The sequence below is a fragment of the Bombina bombina genome, chromosome 4 (assembly GCF_027579735.1).
Source record: "Bombina bombina isolate aBomBom1 chromosome 4, aBomBom1.pri, whole genome shotgun sequence".
NCBI lineage: Eukaryota > Metazoa > Chordata > Amphibia > Anura > Bombinatoridae > Bombina > Bombina bombina.
The window spans coordinates 1,003,701,666-1,003,719,107 of NC_069502.1; positions in this window are offsets into that span (position 1 = coordinate 1,003,701,666).

Sequence of the window (17,442 nt, forward strand, 5' to 3'; positions counted from 1 at the left end):
CGTAGAGATAGAACTATCCACTTTAGGGACAGTCCCCCATAGCTTGAGCTGAGAGTCCGGGATGGGGAACAGCTTCTTAAAGGAAGAAGGGGAAAAGGAAGAACCTAATATCTCCCATTCAATCTTAATAATGTTAGCCATCTTAACAGGAACCGGGAAGGTCTGAGCACCACCCTGTCCTCATATACTTTATCAAGCTTAGGAATTGAAGGTTCCTCCTGTAGTTTCAGTTCCTGTACTTCGAGAGTAGCAAGCACTTGCTTCATCAAAAAGTGCAAATTTTCCATCCTAAACCTAAAGTCAGACCCAGAAGAGACGGAGTTGCTGGAGTCAGCAGATAATCTTTCCGAAATATCCATTGGAGTATATGACCCCTGGGTTGGATCGCCATATCTTACCTTACGCTTGCGTTTAGAAGAACGTGGTAAGGCACTAATCACCTTAGACACCGCCGTTTGCAGTTGATCCGCAAAATCTGGTGGCCAACGTAGGGGAAATGGTCGTGCCCTGGGGCGCTGCATTTGTAATCGGAGATGAATGTAGGGAACACACCTCACGAGATGGGGAATCCTCAGAGGTGGACGGCTCAGTAGTACTAGACATCCTATTCTTTCTAGATGTCGTTACTTTATCAAGGCATGTGGAACATAGTGGAGCAGGCGGATCTAAGTTGTTCCGGACGGATCCACCAAGAGAGGGAGTCCCTTGTCCGATCGTCCAGAGAAATATGTTGGGATAGGTCTGTATAATTGCCATTCCACTGTCTCAACATGCACAACTGAAGAGGTCTGAGATGGAACCTAGCAAATGGAATGCACACCTGGTCAGAAGGAATGCCTCGCAGGACCGCCCCTGCACTAGAGAGAAAAACGCGCCAAATTGGCCGCGCAAATACTGTTGAAAATTAAACTAAAAGTCCACCCATTGCCAGAGCCTCATCTCACACATATCGCAGCAATGACACAAACAATATTATGTACAGAACCCCCCCTGTTCAATAATCCCCATACCAGGGATATTGACCCTTGATTCTATAAAGATAAAAGGTATCACACTGTGACCCTGTCTTCTGCGTTATCATTATGTGTATAAAAAATTAAATGATCTTAATAGAATCTATGCTGTGGAACAGGAACACGGCCTCTCAAGTGTGAGAGTGTAGTAGCATCGCTCCTGACATGGACTTGAGTGTAGAAAGCAGGCAGCGAAACTCGTCAATGTTGATTGCCTATGGAGCTGTTAAAATGAGTCGGGATGGTTTCGCAGAAAGACTCTCCCTGTATCTCCGTACTCTAAATTTCACCCAAGTTCTCACTGAGAGGTTGACAGGACTACTTAAAACTCCAGTCCCATTCCGGAGTACTACCCTCCATAACAGACTACTCCAAATCTTCTGACACTTCTATGCCAACCCCCTGTGACGAAAGGCAAAGAATAACTGGGGGATAAGGGAAGTGGGGGAGGTATTTAAGCCTTTGGCTGGGGTATCTTTGCCTCCTCCTGATGGCCAGGTTCTTAATTCCCACAAGTAATGAATGAAGCCGTAGACTCTCCTCCCCTTTAGATAGAAATACATCCTAACCGGATCAAAGTAAATGAAGGCAGCACCCACAGGTGAACTCCCAAGAAGAATGGACACACTAACAGGACCAGACAGAGGTCCAATTCTTCCAAAGCTCAGAACTGGAATAAGATACCCCAAAAAAAGAAAAATGGAGATGACAAGTATATTGACTTCATCCCCATGCGTCTAACCCAGCTTGCCATCCGGAATGGAAGACCGAGGATCCATCGACCCATTAGAACTGGAATCCTCCAGCACTGCCAAAATATGGCTCAGAAGGACAAGAACGCGCGCCAGTCTATAACAAAAGGCAAGACTTACCTCTGCCAGGGCAACTGATGACCCCGGCCCCGAGGGTTGGACCCCTGAAGCCTCAGAGGAAACCATTTCCCCAGAGGGCTGATCTGATCCAGACGATCCCATACCTGAGGAGCCCTGGTTAGCAGAACACGGACAATATCTTCCAGGAAGATGTAAATGCTCCATAAATATGGAGGAAACAAGCCGTCTTCCAGAGAAGGGGTAACTGCATTTGGGACACCTGCCTGCGTAGCAAAAGAAGGATCTAGGGCGCATGCTCCATGGGATATGGAATCCTCAGGGGCGGATGGCTCGGCGGACTCTAAGTTCCATGATTCGGGAGAAAAGAGCACTCTAAAGCGGCATTCGGAACATAACTGATGGGCATGAATTAACCTGGTCATTTCATATTTTTCGCAAGAAGTAGAATCTGAATCAGAGACATCTGTCTCCACAAAATCAGAATCCTCCATAACTTGGTGATTGAAATTATGGATAAAAAAAAATAAACGGCACCTTACACCCCATTGGCTGGGGCACTCCCCACCTCCTATGACCCAGACAACTAGCAAAACAGACTCTATCCTTCACCACACAGTCAGGAATATGAAAATGGAGAACAGAAACGTGACCACGCCCGGTCACAAGGTGCACCATGCAGGTCAAAGAAAAGTGCTCCAGTCCATAAAGACCGCGCAGTCTGATAAAAAAGGCCAGTATGTTCTGAAATAGCCACGAGCTCAAGCATAACTACACATTAGCAGACAGAATCACATAACAAACATGATTAAAGCCCTCCTGTTCAATAACCTCCCTGACTTAATATACATTACATACTTATATTAAAAGTAAAATGAAACAAACTTACCGGAATCTATGCCGTGGAACAGTAACATGGCCCTTCAAGTGTGACAGATAGTAGCGTCGCTTCTGACATGGACTTGAGCGAAGAAAGCAGGCAGCGAAACTTGTCAACGTTGATTGCCTATGGAGCTGTTAATATGAGTCAGGATGGTTTCACAGAAAGACTCTCCCTGCTTCTCCGGACTCTAACTTTCATCCATGCTCTCACTGACAGGCTGACAAGACTACTTAAAAATCCAGTTCCATTCCGAAGAGTACTACTCCCCATAATAGACTAACCTGAATCTCTGACACTTCTCTGCCAACCTCCTGTGACAAAAGGCAAAGAATGACTGGGGGATGAGGGAAGTGAGAGAGGTATTTAAGCCTTTGGCTGGGGTGTCTTTGCCTCCTCCTGGTGGCCAGGTTCTGTATTTCCCAAAAGTAATGAATGCAGCTGTGGACTCTCCCTGTTTAAGAAGAAAAACACCTTTTCCATGACTATTTTATTTATGCTGTATGATTGAGATATATATATATATATATATATATATATATACACACGTTTACAGTGTGTTTTAAGGGAGTGCAGAATTATTAGGCAAATGAGTATTTTGAACACATCATCCTCTTTATGCATGTTGTCTTACTCCAAGCTGTATAGGCTCAAAAGCCTACTACCAATTAAGCATATTAGGTGATGTGCATCTCTGTAATGAGAAGGGGTGTGGTCTAATGACATCAACACCCTATATCAGGTGTGCATAATTATTAGGCAACTTCCTTTCCTTTGGCAAAATGGGTCAAAAGAAGGACTTGACAGGCTCAGAAAAGTAAAAAATAGTGAGATATCTTGCAGAGGGATGCAGCACTCTTAAAATTGCAAAGCTTCTGAAGCGTGATCATCGAACAATCAAGCGTTTCATTCAAAATAGTCAACAGGGTCGCAAGAAGCGTGTGGAAAAACCAAGGCGCAAAATAACTGCCCATGAACTGAGAAAAGTCAAGCATGCAGCTGCCAAGATGCCACTTGCCACCAGTTTGGCCATATTTCAGAGCTGCAACATCACTGGAGTGCCCAAAAGCACAAGGTGTGCAATACTCAGAGACATGGCCAAGGTAAGAAAGGCTGAAAGACGACCACTACTGAACAAGACACACAAGCTGAAACGTCAAGACTGGGCCAAGAAATATGTAAAGACTGATTTTTCTAAGGTTTTATGGACTGATGAAATGAGAGTGAGTCTTGATGGGCTAGATGGATGGGCCCGTGGCTGGATTGGTAAAGGGCAGAGAGCTCCAGTCCGACTCGGACGCCAGCAAGGTGGAGTACTGGTTTGGGCTGGTATCATCAAAGATGAGCTTGTGGGGCCTTTTCGGGTTGAGGATGGAGTCAAGCTCAACTCCCAGTCCTACTGCCAGTTTCTGGAAGACACCTTCTTCAAGCAGTGGTACAGGAAGAAGTCTGCATCCTTCAAGAAAAACATGATTTTCATGCAGGACAATGCTCTATCACACGCGTCCAAGTACTCCACAGCGTGGCTGGCAAGAAAATCTAATGACATGGCCTCATTGTTCACCTGATCTGAACCCCATTGAGAACCTGTGGTCCATCATCAAATGTGAGATTTACAAGGAGGGAAAACAGTACACCTCTCTGAACAGTGTCTGGGAGGCTGTGGTTGCTGCTGCACGCAATGTTGATGGTGAACAGATCAAAACACTGACAGAATCCATGGATGGCAGGCTTTTGAGTGTCCTTTCAAAGAAAGGTGGCTATATTGGTCACTGATTTGTTTTTGAATGTCAGAAATGTATATTTGTGAATGTTGAGATGTTATATTGGTTTCACTGGTAAAGATAAATAATTGAAATGGGTATATATTTGTTTTTTGTTAAGTTGCCTAATAATTATGCACAGTAATAGTCACCTGCACACACAGATATCCCCCTAAAATAGCTATAAACTAAAAACAAACTAAAAACTACTTCCAAAACTATTCAGCTTTGATATTAATGAGTTTTTTGGGTTCATTGAGAACATGGTTGTTGTTCAATAATAAAATTAATCCTCAAAAATACAACTTGCCTAATAATTCTGCACTCCCTGTATTTCTATGTATAATTCCAAAAACAGAATTTATGCTTACCTGATATATTACTTTCTCCAACGGTGTGTCCGGTCCACGGCGTCATCCTTACTTGTGGGATATCTCTTCCCCAACAGGAAATGGCAAAGAGTCCCAGCAAAGCTGGCCATATAGTCCCTCCTAGGCTCCGCCCACCCCAGTCATTCGACCGACGGACAGGAGGAAATATATATAGGAGAAACCATATGGTACCGTGGTGACTGTAGTTACTGAAAATAATTCATCAGACCTGATTAAAAAACCAGGACGGGCCGTGGACCGGACACACCGTTGGAGAAAGTAATTTATCAGGTAAGCATAAATTCTGTTTTCTCCAACATTGGTGTGTCCGGTCCACAGCGTCATCCTTACTTGTGGGAACCAATACCAAAGCTTTAGGACACGGATGAAGGGAGGGAGCAAATCAGGTTACCTAAACGGAAGGCACCACAGCTTGCAAAACCTTTCTCCCAAAAATAGCCTCCGAAGAAGCAAAAGTATCAAATTTGTAAAATTTGGCAAAAGTGTGCAGTGAAGACCAAGTCGCTGCCTTACATATCTGGTCAACAGAAGCCTCGTTCTTGAAGGCCCATGTGGAAGCCACAGCCCTAGTGGAGTGAGCTGTGATTCTTTCAGGAGGCTGCCGTCCGGCAGTCTCATAAGCCAATCGGATGATGCTTTTAAGCCAAAAGGAAAGAGAGGTAGAAGTCGCTTTTTGACCTCTCCTTTTACCAGAATAAACAACAAACAAGGAAGAAGTTTGTCTGAAATCTTTTGTAGCCTCTAAATAGAATTTTAGAGCACGGACTACGTCCAAATTGTGTAACAAACGTTCCTTCTTTGAAACTGGATTCGGACATAAAGAAGGTACAACTATCTCCTGGTTAATATTTTTGTTAGAAAAAACCTTAGGAAGAAAACCAGGCTTAGTACGCAAAACCACCTTATCTGCATGGAACACCAGATAGGGCGGAGAACACTGCAGAGCAGATAACTCTGAAACTCTTCTAGCAGAAGAAATTGCAACCAAAAACAAAACTTTCCAAGATAGCAACTTAATATCTATGGAATGTAAAGGTTCAAACGGAACCCCTTGAAGAACTGAAAGAACTAGATTTAGACTCCAGGGAGGAGTCAAAGGTCTGTAAACAGGCTTGATCCTAACCAGAGCCTGAACAAATGCTTGAACATCTGGCACAGCTGCCAGTCTTTTGTGTAGTAAGACAGATAAAGCAGAGATCTGTCCCTTTAGAGAACTTGCAGATAATCCTTTCTCCAAACCTTCTTGTAGAAAGGAGAGAATCTTAGGAATTTTTATCTTATTCCATGGGAATCCTTTGGATTCACACCAACAGATATATCTTTTCCATATTTTATAGTAAATCTTTCTAGTTACCGGTTTTCTGGCCTGAACCAGAGTATCTATCACAGAATCTGAAAACCCACGCTTCGATAGAATCAAGCGTTCAATCTCCAAGCCGTCAGCTGGAGGGAGACCAGATTTGGATGTTCGAATGGACCCTGAACAAGAAGGTCCTGTCTCAAAGGTAGCTTCCATGGTGGAACCGATGACATATTCACCAGATCTGCATACCAAGTCCTGCGTGGCCACGCAGGAGCTATCAAGATCACAGAGGCCCTCTCCTGATTGATCCTGGCTACCAGCCTGGGAATGAGAGGAAACGGTGGAAATACATAAGCTAGGTTGAAGGTCCAAGGTGCTACTAGTGCATCTACTAGAGTCGCCTTGGGATCCCTGGATCTGGACCCGTAGCAAGGAACCTTGAAGTTCTGACGAGACGCCATCAGATCCATGTCTGGAATGCCCCATAATTGGGTTATTTGGGCAAAGATCTCCGGGTGGAGTTCCCACTCCCCCGGATGGAATGTCTGACGACTCAGAAAATCCGCCTCCCAGTTTTCCACACCTGGGATGTGGATCGCAGACAGGTGGCAGGAGTGATCCTCCGCCCATTGAATTATTTTGGTCACTTCTTTCATCGCCCTGGGAACTCCTTGTTCCCCCCTGATGATTGATATACGCAACGGTCGTCATGTTGTCTGATTGGAACCTTATGAATCTGGCCTTTGCTAGTTGAGGCCAAGCCCTGAGAGCATTGAATATCGCTCTCAGTTCCAGAATGTTTATCGGGAGAAGAGACTCTTCCCGAGACCATAGACCCTGAGCTTTCAGGGATTCCAAGACCGCGCCCCAGCCCACTAGACTGGCGTCGGTCGTGACAATGACCCACTCTGGTCTGCGGAAGCTCATTCCCTGGGACAGATGGTCCAGGGTCAGCCACCAACGGAGTGAATCTCTGGTCTTCTGATCTACTTGAATCATTGGAGACAAGTCTGTATAATCCCCATTCCACTGTTTGAGCATGCACAGTTGTAATGGTCTTAGATGAATTCGTGCAAAAGGAACTATGTCCATTGCTGCAACCATCAACCCTACTACTTCCATGCACTGCGCTATGGAAGGACGAGGAACAGAATGAAGAGCTTGACAAGAGCTTAGAAGTTTTGATTTTCTGACCTCTGTCAGAAAAATCCTCATATTTAAGGAATCTATTATTGTTCCCAAGAAGGGAACTCTTGTCGACGGAGACAGAGAACTTTTTTCTATGTTCACCTTCCATCCGTGTGATCTGAGAAAGGCCAGAACGATGTCTGTATGAGCCTTTGCTTTTGACAGGGACGACGCTTGTATTAGAATGTCGTCCAAGTAAGGTACTACTGCAATGCCCCTCGGTCTTAGAACCGCTAGAAGGGACCCTAGCACCTTTGTGAAAATCCTTGGAGCAGTGGCTAACCCGAATGGGAAGGCCACAAACTGGTAATGCTTGTCCAGAAAAGCGAACCTTAGGAACTGATGATGTTCTTTGTGGATAGGAATATGTAGGTACGCATCCTTTAGATCCACGGTAGTCATAAATTGACTTTCCTGGATAGTGGGTAGAATCGTTCGAATGGTTTCCACCTTGAACGATGGTACCCTGAGAAATTTGTTTAGGATCTTCAAATCCAAAATTGGTCTGAAAGTTTCCTCTTTTTTGGGAACTACGAACAGATTGGAATAAAATCCCATTCCTTGTTCCTTTATTGGAACTGGGTGTATCACTCCCATCTTTAACAGGTCTTCTACACAATGTAAGAATGCCTGTCTCTTTATTTGGTTTGAGGATAAGTGAGACATGTGGAACCTTCCCCTTGGGGGTAGTTCCTTGAATTCCAGGAGATAACCTTGAGAAACTATTTCTAGCGCCCAGGGATCCTGAACATCTCTTGCCCAAGCCTGAGCAAAGAGAGAGAGTCTGCCCCCCACTAGATCCGGTCCCGGATCGGGGGCTACTCCTTCATGCTGTTTTGTTAGCAGCGGCAGGCTTCTTGGCCTGCTTACCCTTGTTCCAGCCTTGCATCGGTTTCCAGGCTGGTTTGGGTTGTGAGGCATTACCCTCTTGCTTAGAGGATGCAGAATTAGAGGCCGGTCCGTTCCTGAAATTGCGAAAGGAACGAAAATTAGACTTATTTTTAGCCTTGAAAGACCTATCTTGTGGAAGGGCGTGGCCCTTTCCCCCAGTGATGTCTGAAATAATCTCTTTCAATTCTGGTCCAAATAGAGTTTTACCTTTGAAAGGGATGTTAAGCAATTTTGTCTTGGATGACACATCCGCTGACCAAGACTTTAGCCAAAGCGCTCTGCGCGCCACAATAGCAAACCCTGAATTTTTCGCCGCTAATCTAGCTAATTGCAAAGCGGCATCTAAAATAAAAGAGTTAGCCAATTTAAGTGCGTGAACTCTGTCCATAACCTCCTCATATGGAGTCTCTCTACTGAGCGACTTTTCTAGTTCCTCGAACCAGAACCACGCTGCTGCAGTGACAGGAACAATGCACGAAATGGGTTGTAGAAGGTAACCTTGCTGTACAAAAATCTTTTTAAGCAAACCTTCCAATTTTTTATCCATAGGATCTTTGAAAGCACAACTATCTTCGATAGGAATAGTAGTGCATTTGTTTAGAGTAGAAACTGCCCCCTCGACCTTAGGGACTGTCTGTCATAAGTCCTTTCTGGGGTCGAGCATAGGAAATAATTTCTTAAATATAGGGGGGGGGGGGGGAACAAAAGGTATGCCGGGCTTTTCCCACTCCTTATTTACTATGTCCGCCACCCGCTTGGGTATAGGAAAAGCGTCGGGGTGCACCGGAACCTCTAGGAACTTGTCCATCTTGCATAATTTCTCTGGAATGACCAAGTTGTCACAATCATCCAGAGTAGATAACACCTCCTTAAGCAGTGCGCGGAGATGTTCTAATTTAAATTTAAATGTCACAACATCAGGTTCAGCTTGTTGAGAAATTTTTCCTGAATCTGAAATTTCTCCATCACACAAAACCTCCCTCATGGCCCCTTCAGATTGGTGTGAGGGTATGACAGAACAATTATCATCAGCGCCCTCCTGCTCTTCAGTGTTTAAAACAGAGCAATCGCGCTTTCTCTGATAAGTAGGCATTTTGGATAAAATATTTGCTATGGAGTTATCCATTACAGCCGTTAATTGTTGCATGGTAATAAGTATTGGCGCACTAGATGTACTAGGGGCCTCCTGCGTGGGCAAAACTGGTGTAGACACAGTAGGAGATGATGTAGTATCATGTTTACTCCCCTCATCTGAGGAATCATCTTGGGCAATTTCATTATCTGTGGCAGTACTGTCCTTACTTTGTTTGGATGCTATGGCACAATTATCACATAAATTTAAATGGGGAGACACATTGGCTTTCATACATATAGAACATAGCTTATCTGAAGGTACAGACATGTTAAACAGGCTTAAACTTGTCAACAAAGCACAAAAAAAACGTTTTAAAACAAAACCGTTACTGTCTCTTTAAATTTTAAACAGAAAACACTTTATTACTGAATATGTGAAAAAGTATGAAGGAATTGTTCAAAAATTACCAAAATTTCACCACAGTGTCTTAAAGCATTAATAGTATTGCACACCAAATTTCAGAGCTTTAACCCTTAAAATAACGGAACAGGAGCCGTTGATAAATTTAACCCCTATACAGTCCCAGCTATAGTCTTTGCCGAGACCCAACCAAGCCCAGAGGGGAATACGATACCAATTGACGCCTCTAGAAGCTTTTCCAGCAATTTTTAGATCCTCACACATGCATCTGCATGCCCTGCTCTCAAAAAACAACTGCGCAGTAATGGCGCGAAAATGAGGCTCAGTCTACAACTAGGAAGGCCCCCTGACTGGAAAAGGTGTCTAACACAGTGCCTGCCGTTTAATAAATGTTCCCCAAGTTTATAAATGCAAATTGTCAGCATAAATATGAATAAAATGCCCAAATAAAGCAATTGATTTAGCCCATAAAAATGTCTACCAGTTTTTTTAGCCCATAATAAGCCCTTTATTCTGTTTGTTTGACTAAGAAAATGGCTTACCGGTCCCCATGAGGGGAAATGACAGCCTTCTAGCATTACATCGTCTTGTTAGAAATATGGCTAGTCATACCTTAAGCAGAAAAGTCTGCTAACTGCTTCCCCCAACTGAAGTTACTTCATCTCAACAGTCCTATGTGGAAACAGCAATCGATTTTAGTTACTGTCTGCTAAAATCATCTTCCTCTCACAAACAGAAATCTTCATCCTTTTCTGTTTCAGAGTAAATAGTACATACCAGCACTATTTTAAAATAACAAACACTTGATAGAAGAATAAAAACTACATTTAAACACCAAAAAACTCTTAACCATCTCCGTGGAGATGTTGCCTGTGCAACGGCAAAGAGAATGACTGGGGTGGGCGGAGCCTAGGAGGGACTATATGGCCAGCTTTGCTGGGACTCTTTGCCATTTCCTGTTGGGGAAGAGATATCCCACAAGTAAGGATGACGCCGTGGACCGGACACACCAATGTTGGAGAAACCAATGTTTTCTTTTACAGCAAAACCACTATGCAGGAAAGACACTGCAGATGTTAAAGTAGTAGCATTATCACAATCAGGGCCTGATGATCTAAAGTTCTTTGCTCAGGGGAGATGATCTTAGAAATTTCAACGGCAAAGTCCTCAACAAAATGTGGAAACTCAAATTTTACTTTGAAAGATGTTTATTTCACTACACAGGGATCTGCACATGAAAGAGAGACTTCTACTTTACAATATAAGGTCTTACATAAAATCACAAAGATTGTGTGTGATCTCTCTCCATGGTGACAAGTTTTTGACTATCGGGCCCTCAGAGAAAAGTTTGGCATTTAAGCAAGCATGGTCCTTGGGGTGGGAGACTGGAGGTCTCAACTCCTGTGGTAGTCTCTTCTTTAACGAAAGGCAGATAAAGGCAGTTTAGCTTGTACCTGCTACCCCTGAGGAGGAGGCCAATATGCCCTTTACTTGGATAATAACGTGTTGTTATTATGTAAATATTAGTAAAGAAATTTACTGTGTGATGTATACCAGATGTAAGCCCTCGTACTTTTATGATTGGGTACTTTAGAGAGGGGGGGGGGGTCAAATTTGAGTGAGCAATCTATGGGACCTGAAGCTCAAAAATTTGGTTTTGTTCTACATCTGCATAATCATTTTAAAAGATCTACTGATAAACCACATTTGTTCGGTTAAAAAAATATAAAAAACTAGTCTTTTGCAGGTTCTCTAGGACCTCTGGTTAGGAGCCACTCAAGACGGGGACTTCCCCCTGTCCTATTCTAATTTTTCCATGTAATATGTCCTTGCTTTCTATATTAGACCTATATTCCCCCACTTCAATATAGTCTTAATAACTTTTTAAATGTATGTGATTGTTAGGGTTGCCTGTCCTCAAAATATGTGACAATCTGTAAGTGACTGGGCAGGGTCACACAAAGCCCCCCAAAACCTCTACTTTGGCACCCACTCTTGATCCGATAATGCATATTTTTCATAACCAAGCAGTCATTTTACCCCTTGGCTGCCCTTAACATACAAATAAATAATTGTATCTCTTTGACTGACAGTGACACACGTAAATGTAATTTGACCCCTTTGACTACCCCACTGGACAGCCTGCTAAAATAATGGACTGTCCCGTTGAACACTGCACACCTGAAACCCTAGTGATTGCCACCATTACAAATATTTTAAAGATCATCATTTTTTGTTGACTGGTGAAACTCCAGTCTAATAAGCAGAACTTGGACAAACACATACATATACAAAACACAAAGGCCTAGATTTAGAGTTCGGCGGTAAAAGGGCTGTTAACGCTCCGCGGGTTTTTTTCTGGCCGCACCATAAATTTAACTCTGGTATCGAGAGTTCAAACAAATGCTGCGTTAGGCTCCAAAAAAGGAGCGTAGAGCATTTTTACCGCAAATGCAACTCTCGATACCAGAGCTGCTTACGGACGCGGCCGGCATCAAAAACGTGCTCGTGCACGATTCTCCCATAGGAAACAATGGGGCTGTTTGAGCTGAAAAAAAACCTAACACCTGCAAAAAAGCAGCGTTCAGCTCCTAACGCAGCCCCATTGTTTCCTATGGGGAAACACTTCCTACGTCTGCACCTAACACCCTAACATGTACCCCTAGTCTAAACACCCCTAACCTTACACTTATTAACTCCTAATCTGCCGCCCCCGCTATCGCTGACCCCTGCATTACACTTTTAACCCCTAATCTGCCGCTCCGTAAACCGCCGCCACCTACGTTATCCCTATGTACCCCTAATCTGCTGCCCTAACATCGCCGACCCCTATGTTATATTTATTAACCCCTAATCTGCCCCCCACAACGTCGCCGACACCTGCCTACACTTATTAACCCCTAATCTGCCGAGCGGACCTGAGCGCTACTATAATAAAGTTATTAACCCCTAATCCGCCTCACTAACCCTATCATAAATAGTATTAACCCCTAATCTGCCCTCCCTAACATCGCCGACACCTACCTTCAATTATTAACCCCTAATCTGCCGACCGGAGCTCACCGCTATTCTAATAAATGTATTAACCCCTAAAGCTAAGTCTAACCCTAACACTAACACCCCCCTAAGTTAAATATAATTTTTATCTAACGAAATAAATTAACTCTTATTAAATAAATGATTCCTATTTAAAGCTAAATACTTACCTGTAAAATAAATCCTAATATAGCTACAATATAAATTATAATTATATTATAGCTATTTTAGGATTAATATTTATTTTACAGGCAACTTTGTAATTATTTTAACCAGGTACAATAGCTATTAAATAGTTAAGAACTATTTAATAGTTACCTAGTTAAAATAATAACAAATTTACCTGTAAAATAAATCCTAACCTAAGATATAATTAAACCTAACACTACCCTATCAATAAAATAATTAAATAAACTACCTACAATTACCTACAATTAACCTAACACTACACTATCAATAAATTAATTAAACACAATTGCTACAAATAAATAAAATTAAATAAACTATCTAAAGTACAAAAAATAAAAAAGAACTAAGTTACAGAAAATAATAAAATATTTACAAACATAAGAAAAATATTACAACAATTTTAAACTAATTACACCTACTCTAAGCCCCCTAATAAAATAACAAAGCCCCCCAAAATAAAAAATTCCCTACCCTATTCTAAATTAAAAAAGTTACAAGCTCTTTTACCTTACCAGCCCTGAACAGGGCCCTTTGCGGGGCATGCCCCAAGAATTTCAGCTCTTTTGCCTGTAAAAAAAAACATACAATACCCCCCCCCCAACATTACAACCCACCACCCACATACCCCTAATCTAACCCAAACCCCCCTTAAATAAACCTAACACTACCCCCCTGATGATCTTCCTACCTTGTCTTCACCATGCCAGGTTCACCGATCCGTCCTGGCTCCAAGATCTTCATCCAACCCAAGCGGGGGCTAGACATCCACTGAAGAAGTCCAGAAGAGGGTCCAAAGTCTTCCTCCTATCCGGCAAGAAGAGGACATCCGGACCGGCAAACATCTTCTCCAAGCGGCATCTTCTATCTTCTTCCATCCGATGACGACCGGCTCCATCTTGAAGACCTCCAGCGCGGATCCATCCTCTTCTTCCGACGACTAGACGACGAATGACGGTTCCTTTAAGGGACGTCATCCAAGATGGCGTCCCTCGAATTCCGATTGGCTGATAGGATTCTATCAGCCAATCGGAATTAAGGTAGGAATTTTCTGATTGGCTGATGGAATCAGCCAATCAGAATCAAGTTCAATCCGATTGGCTGATCCAATCAGCCAATCAGATTGAGCTCGCATTCTATTGGCTGATCGGAACAGCCAATAGAATGCGAGCTCAATCTGATTGGCTGATTGGATCAGCCAATCGGATTGAACTATATTCTGATTGGCTGATTCCATCAGCCAATCAGAAAATTCCTACCTTAATTCCGATTGGCTGATAGAATCCTATCAGCCAATCGGAATTCGAGGGACGCCATCTTGGATGACGTCCCTTAAAGGAACCGTCATTCGTCGTCTAGTCGTCGGAAGAAGAGGATGGATCCGCGCTGGAGGTCTTCAAGATGGAGCCGGTCGTCATCGGATGGAAGAAGATAGAAGATGCCGCTTGGAGAAGATGTTTGCCGGTCCGGATGTCCTCTTCTTGCCGGATAGGAGGAAGACTTTGGACCCTCTTCTGGACTTCTTCAGTGGATGTCTAGCCCCCGCTTGGGTTGGATGAAGATCTTGGAGCCAGGACGGATCGGTGAACCTGGCATGGTGAAGACAAGGTAGGAAGATCATCAGGGGGGTAGTGTTAGGTTTATTTAAGGGGGGTTTGGGTTAGATTAGGGGTATGTGGGTGGTGGGTTGTAATGTTGGGGGGGGGTATTGTATGTTTTTTTTTACAGGCAAAAGAGCTGAAATTCTTGGGGCATGCCCCGCAAAGGGCCCTGTTCAGGGCTGGTAAGGTAAAAGAGCTTGTAATATTTGTATTTTAGAATAGGGTAGGGAATTTTTTATTTTGGGGGGCTTTGTTATTTTATTAGGGGGCTTAGAGTAGGTGTAATTAGTTTAAAATTGTTGTAATATTTTTCTTATCTTTGTAAATATTTTATTATTTTCTGTAACTTAGTTCTTTTTTATTTTTTGTACTTTAGATAGTTTATTTAATTTTATTTATTTGTAGCAATTGTGTTTAATTAATTTATTGATAGTGTAGTGTTAGGTTAATTGTAGGTAATTGTAGGTAGTTTATTTAATTATTTTATTGATAGGGTAGTGTTAGGTTTAATTATATCTTAGGTTAGGATTTATTTTACAGGTAAATTTGTTATTATTTTAACTAGGTAACTATTAAATAGTTCTTAACTATTTAATAGCTATTGTACCTGGTTAAAATAATTACAAAGTTGCCTGTAAAATAAATATTAATCCTAAAATAGCTATAATATAATTATAAATTATATTGTAGCTATATTAGGATTTATTTTACAGGTAAGTATTTAGCTTTAAATAGGAATTATTTATTTAATAAGAGTTAATTTATTTCGTTAGATAAAAATTATATTTAACTTAGGGGGGTGTTAGTGTTAGGGTTAGACTTAGCTTTAGGGGTTAATACATTTATTAGAATAGCGGTGAGCTCCGGTCGGCAGATTAGGGGTTAATAATTGAAGGTAGGTGTCGGCGATGTTAGGGAGGGCAGATTAGGGGTTAATACTATTTATGATAGGGTTAGTGAGGCGGATTAGGGGTTAATAACTTTATTATAGTAGCGCTCAGGTCCGCTCGGCAGATTAGGGGTTAATAAGTGTAGGTAGGTGTCGGCGACGTTGTGGGGGGCAGATTAGGGGTTAATAAATATAACATAGGGGTCGGCGATGTTAGGGGTAGCAGATTAGGGGTACATAGGGATAACGTAGGTGGCGGCGATTTGCGGTCGGAAGATTAGGGGTTAATTATTTTAAGTAGCTTGCGGCGACGTTGTGGGGGGCAAGTTAGGGGTTAATAAATATAATACAGGGGTCGGCGGTGTTAGGGGCAGCAGATTAGGGGTACATAAGTATAACGTAGGTGGCGGTCGGCAGATTAGGGGTTAAAATTTTTAATCGAGTGGCGGCGATGTGGGGGGACCTCGGTTTAGGGGTACATAGGTAGTTTATGGGTGTTAGTGTACTTTAGGGTACAGTAGTTAAGAGCTTTATAAACCGGCGTTAGCCAGAAAGCTCTTAACTCCTGCTATTTTCAGGCGGCTGGAATCTTGTCGTTAGAGCTCTAACGCTCACTGCAGAAACGACTCTAAATACCGGCGTTAGGAAGATCCCATTGAAAAGATAGGCTACGCAAATGGCGTAGGGGGATCTGCGGTATGGAAAAGTCGCGGCTGTAAAGTGAGCGTTAGACCCTTTAATCACTGACTCCAAATACCAGCGGGCGCCCAAAACCAGCGTTAGGAGCCTCTAACGCTGGTTTTGACGGCTACCGCCGAACTCTAAATCTAGGCCCAAGAGAGGAACAGGGAGATAGGAACAGGGAGAAAGAGAGGAAATAAAGCTTTTTTTGTAGCACTAAAATAAAAAGTCAACCAACAAAATCCTTAATAAAAAGGTTTCTTTTAAATGTTTATTGTATATTATAAAACTACAAAAAGACTGCTCATTTCAATGTACATATGTCCAATTGTTTTGCTTTCAGCCTATACCTATATATGAATACAGTAATCTGGTATCAGACGTGTCTGTAATATTGCATAGAAAAGGCACAGCTCTAAGGTCTGTGGGAGGAAAATGCAGCCTTCTTTTAGACAATTTAAAAAAAAAAAAAAAAAACTTTCATGCACTGAACAATTCACAGAATTTACACGCTTTCTTTTAAAACACTTAAACTTGCATATGTAAAGCAACAGATTGTTTTGTTTTCCAGTATTCCATGCAAAATTAATGTTTATGGAGGAATCAAGAAACATGTTTCTTTTAAAAATGATGCATTTAAAGAGGACAGTAAAAAATGGAACTAATATACACTGTTATCAGAAAAGTTTCACAGCTATAAAGCAAGGAATTCTGAGCCATTGTAAGGTATTAACAAGGGAGACACTCATTACAACCAGAATCCTTTTCCCAGAGATCTCTCTCTGTCAAGTAAATAATTCACTGCCAAATCAGCTGCAGATCAGTGGATCTCAGAGGCTGGAGATCATATGAGACAATACTATGACCTAGCTTCATGACAACAATGCATATCACAGCAGTGAAAACCACTGATTTGATCTATGGGGCATAATTTAAGATTTTCATTTTTACATCCAATTAAAAAAATGTACCTTGTAAAATTAAACAAAAAAATTACCACAACAAACTATTTTCCGAGGAGGCTAGTTTACACCAATATGGCAAATTGTTGTGTATTTGTGTTTTTATCTTTTAAATGGACAGCAAACACTTTTTTTTCTATGCAACACACAAGATCTGGATTTGCATAGATCATTGTGTGTCACACAAATAAATCTGGCATAGAAAATAGCAGATGCCACTGCTTCTGGCCAATAATCGGCATTCGCTTGTGAATCAACAAATGCAATGCCTAGTAAACACCTTGCAATTACAAGACATTTTTTGTTTTTCTATAGAACATAATATAAGCCAA